The sequence below is a fragment of the Lagopus muta genome, chromosome 13, assembly GCF_023343835.1.
Source record: "Lagopus muta isolate bLagMut1 chromosome 13, bLagMut1 primary, whole genome shotgun sequence".
Lineage (NCBI taxonomy): Eukaryota > Metazoa > Chordata > Aves > Galliformes > Phasianidae > Lagopus > Lagopus muta.
The window spans coordinates 7778614-7791207 of NC_064445.1; the positions used below are offsets into that span (position 1 = coordinate 7778614).

A 12594-nucleotide genomic window follows, 5' to 3' on the forward strand; every position below is an offset into this window, starting at 1 on the left:
TGTTAACAGAAGTTTCTTTTCAGCACATAATCAGCACTTGCCGGTTATGACTACATCTCTTTTACAGGAATGTGTCTTAGCAACCATGTCCTCTTGATTCCTTTGGGTACATGGGAGAAAGAAATTAAACTTTCTTTTCTAATTAACATAATGCAGTTAGTCCAGATTGACGAAGGGGTGGCTGTACATCTGTGACTGAGGGAATAAACCAAATATGTCAATTTGGATAAAAAAGTAAACATTCTGTGTTCAGTACAGAATTTCAGATTAATTGTCAGCACAATAATTATGTAAGTGTAATTAACGTTTAGACTCTGAAGTCACTTGAGTAACAAGAATGCCCAAATACAAATTTGTAGTGTTGTCAACATTTATGCAAGTACAGGAATTTTAAGGGTGCTGTTACATATAATTAAGTCAGCAAGCTGCCTGCTTATCAGCTAAATAAAATGATTAATGGTTATGACCCTGGTAAATTTTTGACAATCATGTCTTGTGATTGTAACGAGGCTGTTTTATGAAATGACAGCGTTTGATTGCATGTTGGCCTGTCCGTTGTGTCTTTGCTTTCACCTTGCTCTCCAAGCATCTTCTCCACCTCTGGTTTAAAATTTAAACTGAAGAGGCAGTTGGTAAAAATATCAATCACTGAATTTGTTCTTACAGTAATTTCTTTGGGTAAACTGAAGTACTGAATATATATTTCAGTTCAAGATCTGTAATTTCTAATACTGTTTTCTGCAGTGTGTTTGCACACTTGAACTGCAGGGGAGTTTGAGTCCCATTTTTATAATGGATTTGTAAAGAACACAGCATACATTATATCATTTCCTTTAAAATAATTTTTAGATTTGGGAAATAGGATATATACTTTGTTAGTTAATCACAATTTCAGCAAAAGGAAAGAGGCAGTTAAAGATTACATTTCCTAGAAGTAGATGAGGAGTATAACAGAGTGTTGGAAGGCATTATGAAGCTGAGTATGACAGACTAAAAGTGGGAATAAAATGAAAAAGGGAAAGACCAAATTATGAAAGGCACATTCATGACTGAAGAGGAATATAAAGTATTTGTTGTTGCAGCTTTGAGTTCAGCAAACATGGAATACAATTTTGGAAGAGCAGACATCTTGAGAAAAGAAAGATCTGTTTGAAATACAGTTTGCATTTATCTTTGGGGATGACAAGAATTTTTTTTAAAAAATTAGCAACCTGGAGATGAAAGCTGAAAACTCAGAAATATGAAAATGTGAAATAAATTGCATTAATTGAAACTTATTTCTCCTTTCAGAGACTGCCTTTAGTCCCCATGCCAACCACAATTATAAACACTAGAATCCAGGACTTGCTTTTGAGGACACTCAGCTTTGATCTCCTTGCAGCCAAGTGCCTCCCTGAGTGCAACCGACTTCCAACTGGTGTGGAAGTCAACCTCACTTTGCAGTTCTCTAAAGCAGCATGAACTGTGCACAAAATCTTCATGTGCTTGAAGCTGCATGCATTTACTTCACTGGCCACAGCACTATCACTGATCAGCCAACATTTTTTCACACAGTCAAATCACAGACAAAAAAAAATTGTGATATTATGTAATAATATTATTTAAAGTTCAGTGAAGCAAATTAAGGCAGGTGTAGTCTCATAGTCCAAACTTTCTACTGAAATTCTACTGTCTAGGTGTTGTCTATATTTTATGATGATGAAGAATTACTGCAGTAATCCTGTAATAGCTAGACAACTTTTTCACGGGCTTCTCAATGTTTCTGACTTTCCCTTCTAAATATCCATATGCTCTGAAAAAAGAAACTATATTTGGATTCTTTCCTTTCAGTTTGTAATATTTTAAGTATTTGTACTAAAAGCAATAGATAACAAATTATAAGTAGAAATAGGTAAGGTGTCATCACATTCAGAAGAGTTTAGTACTGATGTCACAGTGCGAGGAGAGTGAGAAACTCTACCTGTGAATAATACCAAACAATACTTTCATTCATGTTTAAGAACCTGATTCATTTCTACTTGCATTTCAGATTTGAAATGTGAACTATAGTGTGTCCTGGAATGTATTTATGTGTACATGAACGATAACAATAACAATGAATGCAACACATACTTTATTTAGTAAATCCAAGAGATTTGTTATCGTGTATGAGAACTGCTGAATCACGGCCTGAACCTCTGATTGACCACCTGAGGAGCAATGAGTCAGCCCTGGGAGCACAGGTGAAGACAATTCTCCTGTGCTACTGGAAGGCTGGAGCCTGCCTCCACCTCTCCTAGACCCTATTTAAGAGCTGACTACGAGCGGGGACAGATCTCTTTTGGAGATGGCTCCTCTTGGAGTCTTCTGAGTAAGCCCAGGACAAGGGTAAGCTTTCTATCTGTTCTTCTTTAGTGTGATAACCTGTTTAGCCTAACTTTCCTGTATATTTCTTAATTTTAAAATCTGTATATTCACTGATTATGCATTATGGATATCAGAATTAAAGGTGATTAAAGAATATGACAGCTTGGATAAATTATAGGAACACCCTTCCAGGTTGAGCTAACTTTATAATATTGCCAAGAATAACTCAAGAAACACTTTATCACTTCCAAGGGAACGTTTCATTTCTCATCACACAAACAATTGAATGTATCCATTTAATCTTTAGTTCACATAGTGGCTGGTTGTCAGTCGTATCTCAGCTCTCTTTCAGATTCCTATGAAATTGTTTAGGACAGTTTATTTGTTGCTTTATTTGTCGCTTATGTGACTAATTTAGCCCTGGATAACTCTTGTCTTGCTCCAATTTATCAGAGGGAAAGGAGGTTCTCTAATGAATATATGCCCAACATGAGATTAAAAAACAACAGTTCAAATGTTGGTCTGATTAGATTATTACAAACCTTAATTAGGGAGATGGGGGAGGCCAGCAACTGTTACAAATTAGGGTGATGGGGAAGGGAAAGCGGGCAATAGAAAAGATAGGAAAGAAACAAGAAATACATAAAGCAGGGATAGTCACCACTGAGATCCAGCAGCATCCTGTTGCATGCCGTTCGGATGGTCCAAGGCAAAAGCGCAGGGGAGAGAGCAGCAGCAGCATGGCTGGCTTTGTACAGCAAGCAAGTAGAGCAACAGAGTAAGTCCAGGATGAAGGGGCAGGTTTTGGGTAGCAGGCCAAGGAGGAGTCTATCAGCAGTCAAGCATCATGTCGTGAGGCATCTGACGTCAGGCTACTTTCCTTATGGTTGTTAGTCCCATTTTTATTAATCCTTCTTCTTTTGCCAACATGGCATTCCTGGGCACTTGGGTAAGAGTCATGTGCGTACCCCCTGAGATAGCTATCTCCCTCGAGATAAGCCCACACAAAAGACTTCTTCCCAGCTGTTAATCTGTGGCTTATCTCTCTCTCTCTCTCTCATTGCCCCCGGCCTGCAAATCTTCAGACAAAACATTTCACCAACTTTGACTAGGACTTGCCTGGCCTTGTCCATCTCTGTCCCTCAGACAAAGGATTTCTCAACCCTTGTCCAGGATGTGTCCATCAGTGGTTCCTCAGCAAACTTTGAGACAGTGGTGCAAAAGAATAATCTCTTACAACTCTGAATGTGTTCTTTTCTCTTTTTTTTCCCAATAGTTGGCCTGAAAAGATGTTTCTATCTCCCTCTTTATTACTCATGTAAAATAAATTATTTCAGTTTATAAGTTGTGTATATTAACGGGTGTGTATTTAGCAAAATTTTACATTGCTTCTTTAGACATCTTCTCAGAAAGTTGTCTGCTACCTAATAACCTAAGCAGCAAGCAACTGTTTTGGTGAGAACAACACAAAACACTGTAAGGAATTCATTATTTGGAAAACAAAACAAAAAGACTAGACAAGATAAACAGTGATCAAAATGCGAAGACATAGAGAGTGTGCCAAACTTGCTTCTAGTTATGTTGCATTGCCTCCTATGGTACTGACCTAAAACCAGGCCAGGACCAAATGACTGCATGTACACACCAATATGATGAACAGCAAAATGGCCTTTATTACACGTGAGCTCTAGCTTATATAACCTATGTGCTTCGTCTACGCCCCTAAGGGCACGTGCCACACATCAATCATAGAGCAGGGAAAGGGCCTATCACATCCCGTGGGGGGTCTCGCAGTCGCCGACAACATAATTCTATTTTCACTTATTTCACTTTTTTGTTTTGTTTCATAGTTTGTGTGTGTTTTGTCTGTTTTGCAAATACATAACAATATATATTTGTCTTGCATTTTCTACTTTTAATTGATAACAGGCAGGTCAATTAGCAGTTTAAAATTCCAGAGCACAAAATCCTGAAGGGATAACAATAAATTAACACTAATTATTTAAGCATATTAGCAATTTATTTCCAAATAAAAAACTTAACATTACTACTTAATTATTTTACTAATGAATGCAATGTTAAAACCTGCAAGGCAGGGAAAGAGAAATGTTTTATGACAATGCTGCCAGTGATCCAGTATAAACACTATGTGATGACCAAGCTGGCATTCCTTTCTGTATTTCTTTTCAGAAGAAAATAATTGTATTATTAACAACTAATACTTGTAATGCAGACTATCTGCTAAAAGAGATGCTCAAAGTCAGGCAGTAAAAGACAACTTCCATAAATAGAAGAAATTTGAAACACATAGGGGAAAAAATAAATTAACCTAAATTTATCTGCAATTAATAAGGTTATTAAATACAACTTAGCAATTTAGAATTTTAGAATAAAAATAGCCAAATCCATCATGCATATTATGAAAAAAAAATTCTTCTGTTATGATTCAGCATATTTAATATATTTGCCATTGTCTATGTGCAAATAATAGTTTAATTTTCTTTCTAGACAATCTGTACATGTTAGGAATGAAAGATGAAATGATCATGCAGAGTCTGAGGCGTGGAGTCAGATGTGAACGATCCAAATTGTGTAGTACTGGTTCTAATGTGTGTTATATACATTCACAGTTTTTCTTTTAACTTTTTCACCCGCCTTTACATGTCAACAAAACATTCCACAAACACTCCATAACCGTGCGTGTGGGCACTTATCAGAGTCATGAGTAGTTCCTCACCATGTACGCTTCCTCCAATCAGGATCTTTATCACACAGCTTAATTGACTTTGTTTTTCTCTTCTGGAGGTGGGCTTGTGCCCTTGGTTCTCAGCATTGATTTCTCTTGCTGTTTATCTTGCTCCACAGTTTCTGCTCTAAATATACTTTCTTGTATTCCTACATGATAATGACAAAAAATACATAGTGTTGGTTCAATTCATCTGGAAAGTTATGTGTCTTCAGACAAAAGTTTTAAATATGTCATACTTCAAATAAAGGCAGTTGTTGGTGCTTAAGGTCTAGGATTACAGATTTCATAAAAGAATTTGATGATAGCTAAGGGGATGATGTATTGTAGATTGATCATGAAAAACGTAGAAGATAATGTAAATTTCTGTGAAAATATTGTTTCATGGTGATTTGATCTTGGATTATAGTCAGGCACCCATTCAGCCATTCTCTAATTCCCAGGACTGGGAAGGGTTCTGCATTGCACAACAGTGACCACGATCAGAAAGCTCATGGGGTGAGATGAAGATGTGGAGCTTAATTTCTGTCGCTGACAAAATGGGCTCAACCTGGGGAAGATTAATTTAATTTATTGCCAAGTAAAATAGACTTAGGTAGTGAGAAACAAAGACAAATATTAAAATACTTCTTGTTTTCCCCATTTTCTTCTCTAACATCAACTTCAGTTATTCATTCCTAACTCCTCTGCCTGATACCTCATGCAGCGTAGGGACAAGGAGTGTGGAGATGGCCAGCTATAATCAGCTCCCTGCTGGTCCCACACGAGCTGCAGGGCAAGCCCTGCTCCAGTGCCTGCACCAGTGTGTCTCCTCCTCTTTCTCTGGCCTGGTTGTTCCTGGGGCTGTTCCTCACACTCTTACCCTTGCTCCTCAGTGCTGGGCAGTGTTTTGCCCTCAAGTGCACTGCCCTGCTGCTGGACCCAGCTGTGCCCTAAAGTAGCTGTGTGTGGCACAGGGCAGCCCTGGCCTCACCTCACAGAACTCTCCAGTCACACTGCTGCCAAAGCCTCACTGTGAGCACCCAACATAAATCTTTAAGGTGGTTTCTTGTCCACAGGCTACTGGCTCAGCCTTGACAGAGTGCCAAGCAGGAGCCAGGAAGGCAGTGTCAGTGAGGAGGGCCTGAGCATGTCAGAACTCTCCACAAGCACTGTAAGTCCTGTCTTTTCCTTTGATTTGCCAAGTATTGCCTGAGTTTGTGGACAGTCATGTTTCCAAACTAGAAAAGAAAAATGATGTCTTCTTAAGAAGTACAAAGTGCTTAAGAGAAAGTACAAAATAAAATTTTGAACAAAATGATCTCCAGATGGTCATTAAATATGTTAAATGGCAGTCTGCTTTCAGCCCACCAGGCACCAATTTTATTATTCTAATAACATCTTAAAATGAAAAAGATAAAGTCTTATAAAAAGAGGCCGTTAACTTTGATGACACTTAATCCAGATAACTTTTAGAATATCCATTAATGCACAAAGATACAAAACACATTCACCAACAAAAATAGTTCTTTGCTGAAAGGTGCTCCTGTGGACTTTTGCCAGCTCTTTTCTTTTACGTGCAGATGCTGAAAAACAGAAATTTTCAAATGCGGAAATGTAACAAATGCTGTGTTGTAAAATAAACCAGTGATGTATTTAAAAACCAAGATTATGGATATTGAAAATTCAGATGAGTAAGCAAATAAGAATTTGGAAAAGTAGTTCAATTTGAAGTCTAAACTTTGCCATATTTCATATACTCATATTACTTGTACTTGATACAAATTCCATACCTATGTCTACATTTGGTCATGCAGTAACATAAATTATTCTCATCAATTATGCATTATTTTACAATAGTTTACAAAGGCATTTGGTTTCTGGTTTGGGCTTTGTGTATTCAATTTTGGATGTTTTTTATAAAAGTTTGTTATAGCCTAAATATATACTATCAGGATTTCAGAAAACTCAGAGTCACAAATAGTAAACATTTTCAGAAAGAAGAGAAGCGGGGAAGGCTCTTCACTTGAACTCTGGAAGCACAACATGCAGAAGAACTTCTTTACAGTAAGGGTGACAGAGCACAGGAACTGTTTGCCCAGAATGGCTGTGGAGTGTCCTTCTATGGAGATATTCAAGACCTGTCTGGCTGCATGACTTATTGTAGGGAAACTGCTTTAGCAGGGATTTTGGACTTGGTGGTCTATTGAAGTCCCTTCCAACCCCTGCAATTCTGTGATTTCTACAGTCATCCACAAATGTATGCTGTGCTTTTTTTTTTTTTTTTTTTTTTTTGTAATATTAGGATTCAGGAGAAGCTCTTGAATTGTCTTTCAAATTACCAAATAAACTGATACCATCTTGATAGATGAGAAAAAGATAATCTTCTGTAAGATACTCAAGTATTTGATGTTTTTGGAATGACATAAGAGATTATGAAATGCTGATGGCATTTCATAATGTTTTTTTCCATTCACTTCTTATTGAGGATTTAAGAAAACCCCAGGGCGTTTCTGGAAGTCTCAGAAACCCAGGGTGACTCTTCTGGGTTTCTGACTGTGCAGTTATAAACCTTCTACTGTGGCAGACAAATATGCTTAAATCTTTTTGTATGAATGTGAAAATATGTCATACCAATAGATGAATCTTCAAAAAGCTTGCTGTACTTATAGGAGCCAGCAAGCCATACAACTTACAGTATGAAAAATACTCAGGAACACTGTAACTGTAAGGAGTAAATCAGCTGTTCTTTTCTCATTTTGAGTATGTCTGACTGTGAGAGGAACATCAGAAAATAAGCAAGGAAATCTCCTGCCACTTTTGCCTACAGATTGAAGTGCGGGGGGTATTATAGCTACTTAGCTGCTTCTGACTGGGAGAATTTGCTTGTTGAATTATGGCAGCCTAAAATCACATACATCTACAGAAAGAATAAGCAGCAAAAGTAGAATGGATCTCAGGGTTTTGAGCCTCAATGCAGTGACTGCAGAGGCTGTTACTTTTCAAGCCCTGTAAAGTAGCAAGAAATTTTCCTTAAGAATACCTAAACAAAGTGGATTGGGTTTCTTTTTCAATCTTGAACTGTAATCTTTCTGAGATTTTCCTTGCATTTTCCTTAATAAATGTGGACAGAATTTGTACCTCTGTAGCAAATTAATAAATAGAGCTGAGAATGTCAGACAAAAGACAAACATCAGGTAAAGAACTAGAGGGTCATATTTAGAATGTCTTTATGAAACATATATTTGAATTATGGAAGCCATATACAGCACTGCACTCTGTAGCAGTGTCTAGTACAATGCATAATTCAACATGAGTTAAACATGATGAGACTGGAGATCAGTGGAGATCAAAAATGGCTAAAGAATACAACATCGCTAATATAATTTCTTCCTCATTTTAAAGTAAATTCTTGTTTTTTTTCTTGATTCTCAAGAGGGATTGCTGAACCGCTCTGACTGAGCAGGGGGTTTGGAGCAGATGACCCAACCCAGGATTCCTTCCAACCTCTGTCATTCTGTGATTCTGTCATTCTGTGAATTGAAAGTAGAAACTGATGTGGTTGATGGAGAGCAGAATTCTGATGCAGAATGCATACTTTCTTCAAAATGCACTCTTCTAAAATTTCAGATGTAGTGCTTGAGAAGTTTTCTGTTCTTAATAATGTTTGTTTAAACATAAATAGAACTGAACAATTGCATGTTTTGATTAAATTTTAAATGCCTTAATAACTTTCTTTACACTCATAAGTACAGTGATTATTTTTGTTATAAAAAGTTGAAATAAATGAAATTTAAAAGTATGTGCTATAAAATTAAAATGAAAGAACACAATCGCAACTCTGGAATAATTCAATGTTGCCTAAAAACTTATAAAATATTAAGTAGACATCCTTAAAAAATGCTAATTTCTTTCTGCCTCTTTCATGTTTAGCTTCACTGCATGTACAATCTTTTATATTTATTGATTCTGGTGAATATGATGTCAGGTAACAGCCTAGGGGGTCATAGATGATGAAGGCACAAACTCGCTCCCAAAGTTAACATACAAGCTGGAAAGATTTCTTTGTTAGAAAAGTAGTCCACATTTTAAAATCATAAGGTTTTTAATTTTCAAGAGGAAATGTGCCAAATGCTTCTGTTTGGTTCCCCCTCACCACTACCCCTTTCTTTTTGTTTTAATTCACTGAGGCTCAGGTGCCCCTTAGTTTATTTCAGAAGCTGAAATTTGTCCTCTTAGTCTAGTTTCATCATTTTCAAATAATACAATCTTGCAGCAGTCCCACGTTAAAATAGGAGGCAAACCATTTTCTAGCTTAACTTTCAGGGTTCTGTGATTCTGTTATCGCTTTCAAAAGAGAGCACAAACTTTGCTTATCTAAACTAGTCATATGTTGAGATTCATATAGAATATAGCAAACAATACTTTTATACCCTGCACTGTCACTAAGTCAACCTTCTTAGCCATTTGAAAGGGAGCACGGAACTTGAAGTTTATATTTAAATAAATATATAAGGCATCATTCAAGGTCTGCCAAGGCTGCTGCATTGTTAAATGTCAAAATTCTAATCCCAGTGAAGGAGTAAGCCAAGGCAAACTGCTGCATTTATTAGAGTAACATGCAGAAGCCTACAGTAAGCTGTTTTCTAGTTGATCCCAAACTCATTGCTAGACTTTCCTATTGTTATAAAATTGAATTAGTCCTTCATTATGGAGGAAACAGGTGCAGATAAATGTTTGATATTCTGCCTCTGGCAATGGCTAATACTATGTGCTTCAGAGGAAAAAAATAAAAAAAAAAAAAGCCACCAGAAATATCCCCTAATACCACTAAGTCCAATCTGCAATGCTAGACGTAAGATAACATGCCTTCCTGATGCCCGTAGGGCTGAATTATGCCCTGTTGCATGAGACTAAATTAATCTTTTCCTAAGCAGTGTTATTTCAGATACTGCTATTGGTCAATTATGCAGACCCTTTTAAAATTCCTTGCTCAGCTGTTGTGCTGCATAAGTAATTATTTCCTATTGGGTATTACATGGCTACTAACTATAAATTTTAGTGAATAACCCACTTGTTTTTCCGTTCTGACAGATGCTCCCTGGGAATGCTTGTTAAAATGGAGAAGTACTTCTGTCTGCATCTGGTGAAGTCAGCCCTAAAGTAGATGAAATACTAAACTGCTCTGGCCAGAGATTATGCATCCTGATGCTCCCAGGTAATCCATTACTTCCCTTTGGAATGTTATATACTTGGGAAAGCAATATTTGAGTCACAAACTGTAAGGAATTTAGTTTTTGTTTACTATACATTATGTTAATCTAAAACTATGCTGTGCCCTTAAATTTCTCAGTGATCATACAGGAAATAAATAATACCTGCAGGGTCTGTTCTTAACCTGAGCTTGCCAGTGTTTAACGTAAAACGTTTGATTTGATAATGAAACATATAACAGTCATTATTTGTTCTCCCTTTTATTTGTTACAACTGAGAAGAACATAGTATGTGGAAGAACAGACATTTTCACCCTACTCTGAGTGATATCTTAATCCAAACTTTTTTTAAGTCTCTCTTCTGATAAATATACCTTCTTTATGTTAGTGGCTCAGTGTCCTCCTTCTGTTTCCCAGGTAATGTAATTTTCATTAAGCAAGGGGAATTCTAACAAATAGTAGCAATTTTAAAAGAAATAATTTTGAGCTTGGCTACTTGGCTTCAGTAGGCTTCAAACTGGTATCACACAACATTCCTGACATGTCCTTACTCTTATTAGAATACATGAGAAAGAATATAATGATAGTAATTATTTAGCCCTAAGAATCTGTAGATAAGGGGAAGACATTAGGCTGTGTTATATTTATAATTCATTATGAATAATTCTGCCAGATCTGCCAATTTGTTTTTCTCAGTTTTCTTTTTCTTTTGGTGTATGCCAGAAAAGCTATTAGAAGAAAAAGCCTTCTGCTGCTACCAAACACTGTCTGGTACAGAGTTAATAATATTTAAAAGACTTCTTTTTTGTTGCAACCTCTTTTACTGGTGTAAAAAAATTTAAAACAAACAAAAAAAAATCAGAAGCAGAAAAGTTTGTCAGTTGCTAGCCTTTCCTAGTGCAAGACATTTCATCATAACAGTCACATGTACATCTCCACAGACCTGCATGCTTGGTGATCATTACTCATTTAGATGATCAAGCAATAGCCAGCTTTCTATCTGCTGGTGATTAGAATAGTTCAGTTGTAAGGAACTCCTTTGTGCCTTGTGTTGTTCTTAGGCCAATTACAGGTGAAAAAAGCCCTGATCCTTGATCCCAGACTCCTTTTGCTCAGAGATATGTTTGTAATCACACCAGTATATATAGCCATGTTTTTGGCTACACAGGGTTCTGAAGTAGATGTAGCTTTGCAACAGGTTTGCACCAACTGTCACAGCACAGGGTTTGTTGCGGGCAGGTGGGCAGATAACAGCACTTCCCTTTGTAAGTATCTCACATTAGATTTAATCTTACCTGCTCTTTCATTGCTGAGAGCTTCCTCTGTCTTCAAACTATTTCACTCGTATATTTTTCTTACCCATTATATCTTTTTTTTTCCCCCATGTTTGTTTGTTTGTTTCTCCTTGATGTTCCTTGAGTTCTTAAACCTGATATCTCTGCCAGGCAAGTGGAGCTGGTTTCTAAACAGAAATGTCAGAAATGCAGTACATAAATTTTGCCATTGTTTCAGAGAAACTACTTCCATTTCAGCAGCCTTAGAGTCTTCAGTATTTTTTTTTTAATAAGGTCAGTCTTCCTCATAAAAAGTAACTGTTAAAAGCAGGATGCTATATTTTACCATAAAGTAAAACCACTTTACCTGTGAAGGGAATGAAACTGAGTAATCATTTTAAGAACTGGGGAAAAAGTGCTGTAATAGTGAGGAATGAACATTATGGGTAAACCTATGTGCACCTATATCATAGTTTTAGATCACACAAGTGGGACTGTAAGCAGCTGCCTGTAAACTGTGTGTTTTGATCAGTGTTTGAAGAACTTTTTCAGATACACACTGCAGGAATGCTTCTCCTGACAAGTAATCTAGAGGGAAGAAAGTAATTGAATGCTAGCTTGGAGATACAGATCATCAACTGATTTTTCCTCTGAGATTTATACATGGATGACAGAACAGGAAAGTAGAAAGGGAAGGGAGGGTATTTTGAATATATTGAGGTTTACTGCATCTTCATAAAAGTAGGGCATATATGAAAAAAGAAGAAAGCCTCACTTGAGTATCTGGGTTTTAGTAAGCAGCTACTCAGCTCTGTTTCTTTGCTGGAATTTAAAGAATGATGTTTTAATAATCAGTGAATAACAGTTAATTAACTAGGTCGTATTTTATCAGTATTTATTTAGCATAAGTATGCATCAAGATACTGAAGTTGCACATGAATTCTGATAAATTCCGAAGAAAAATTATGACGCTGTTGATCAGTAAAAATGTTAAATTTTCATACAATCCAATTCGTAGTTAATAATTCATAACCGT

At 36.6% G+C, this 12594-nt stretch overlaps 1 long non-coding RNA gene across 1 annotated transcript; it reads left to right on the top strand.

Moving 5' to 3' along the window:
* Positions 1–2306: 2306 nt before the first annotated feature.
* On the top strand, positions 2307–10282 carry LOC125699873 (uncharacterized). The gene is made up of 3 exons (XR_007379721.1): positions 2307–2367; positions 6151–6245; positions 10166–10282. It is a non-coding gene; the product is annotated as an uncharacterized LOC125699873 (long non-coding RNA).
* Positions 10283–12594: the final 2312 nt, after the last annotated feature.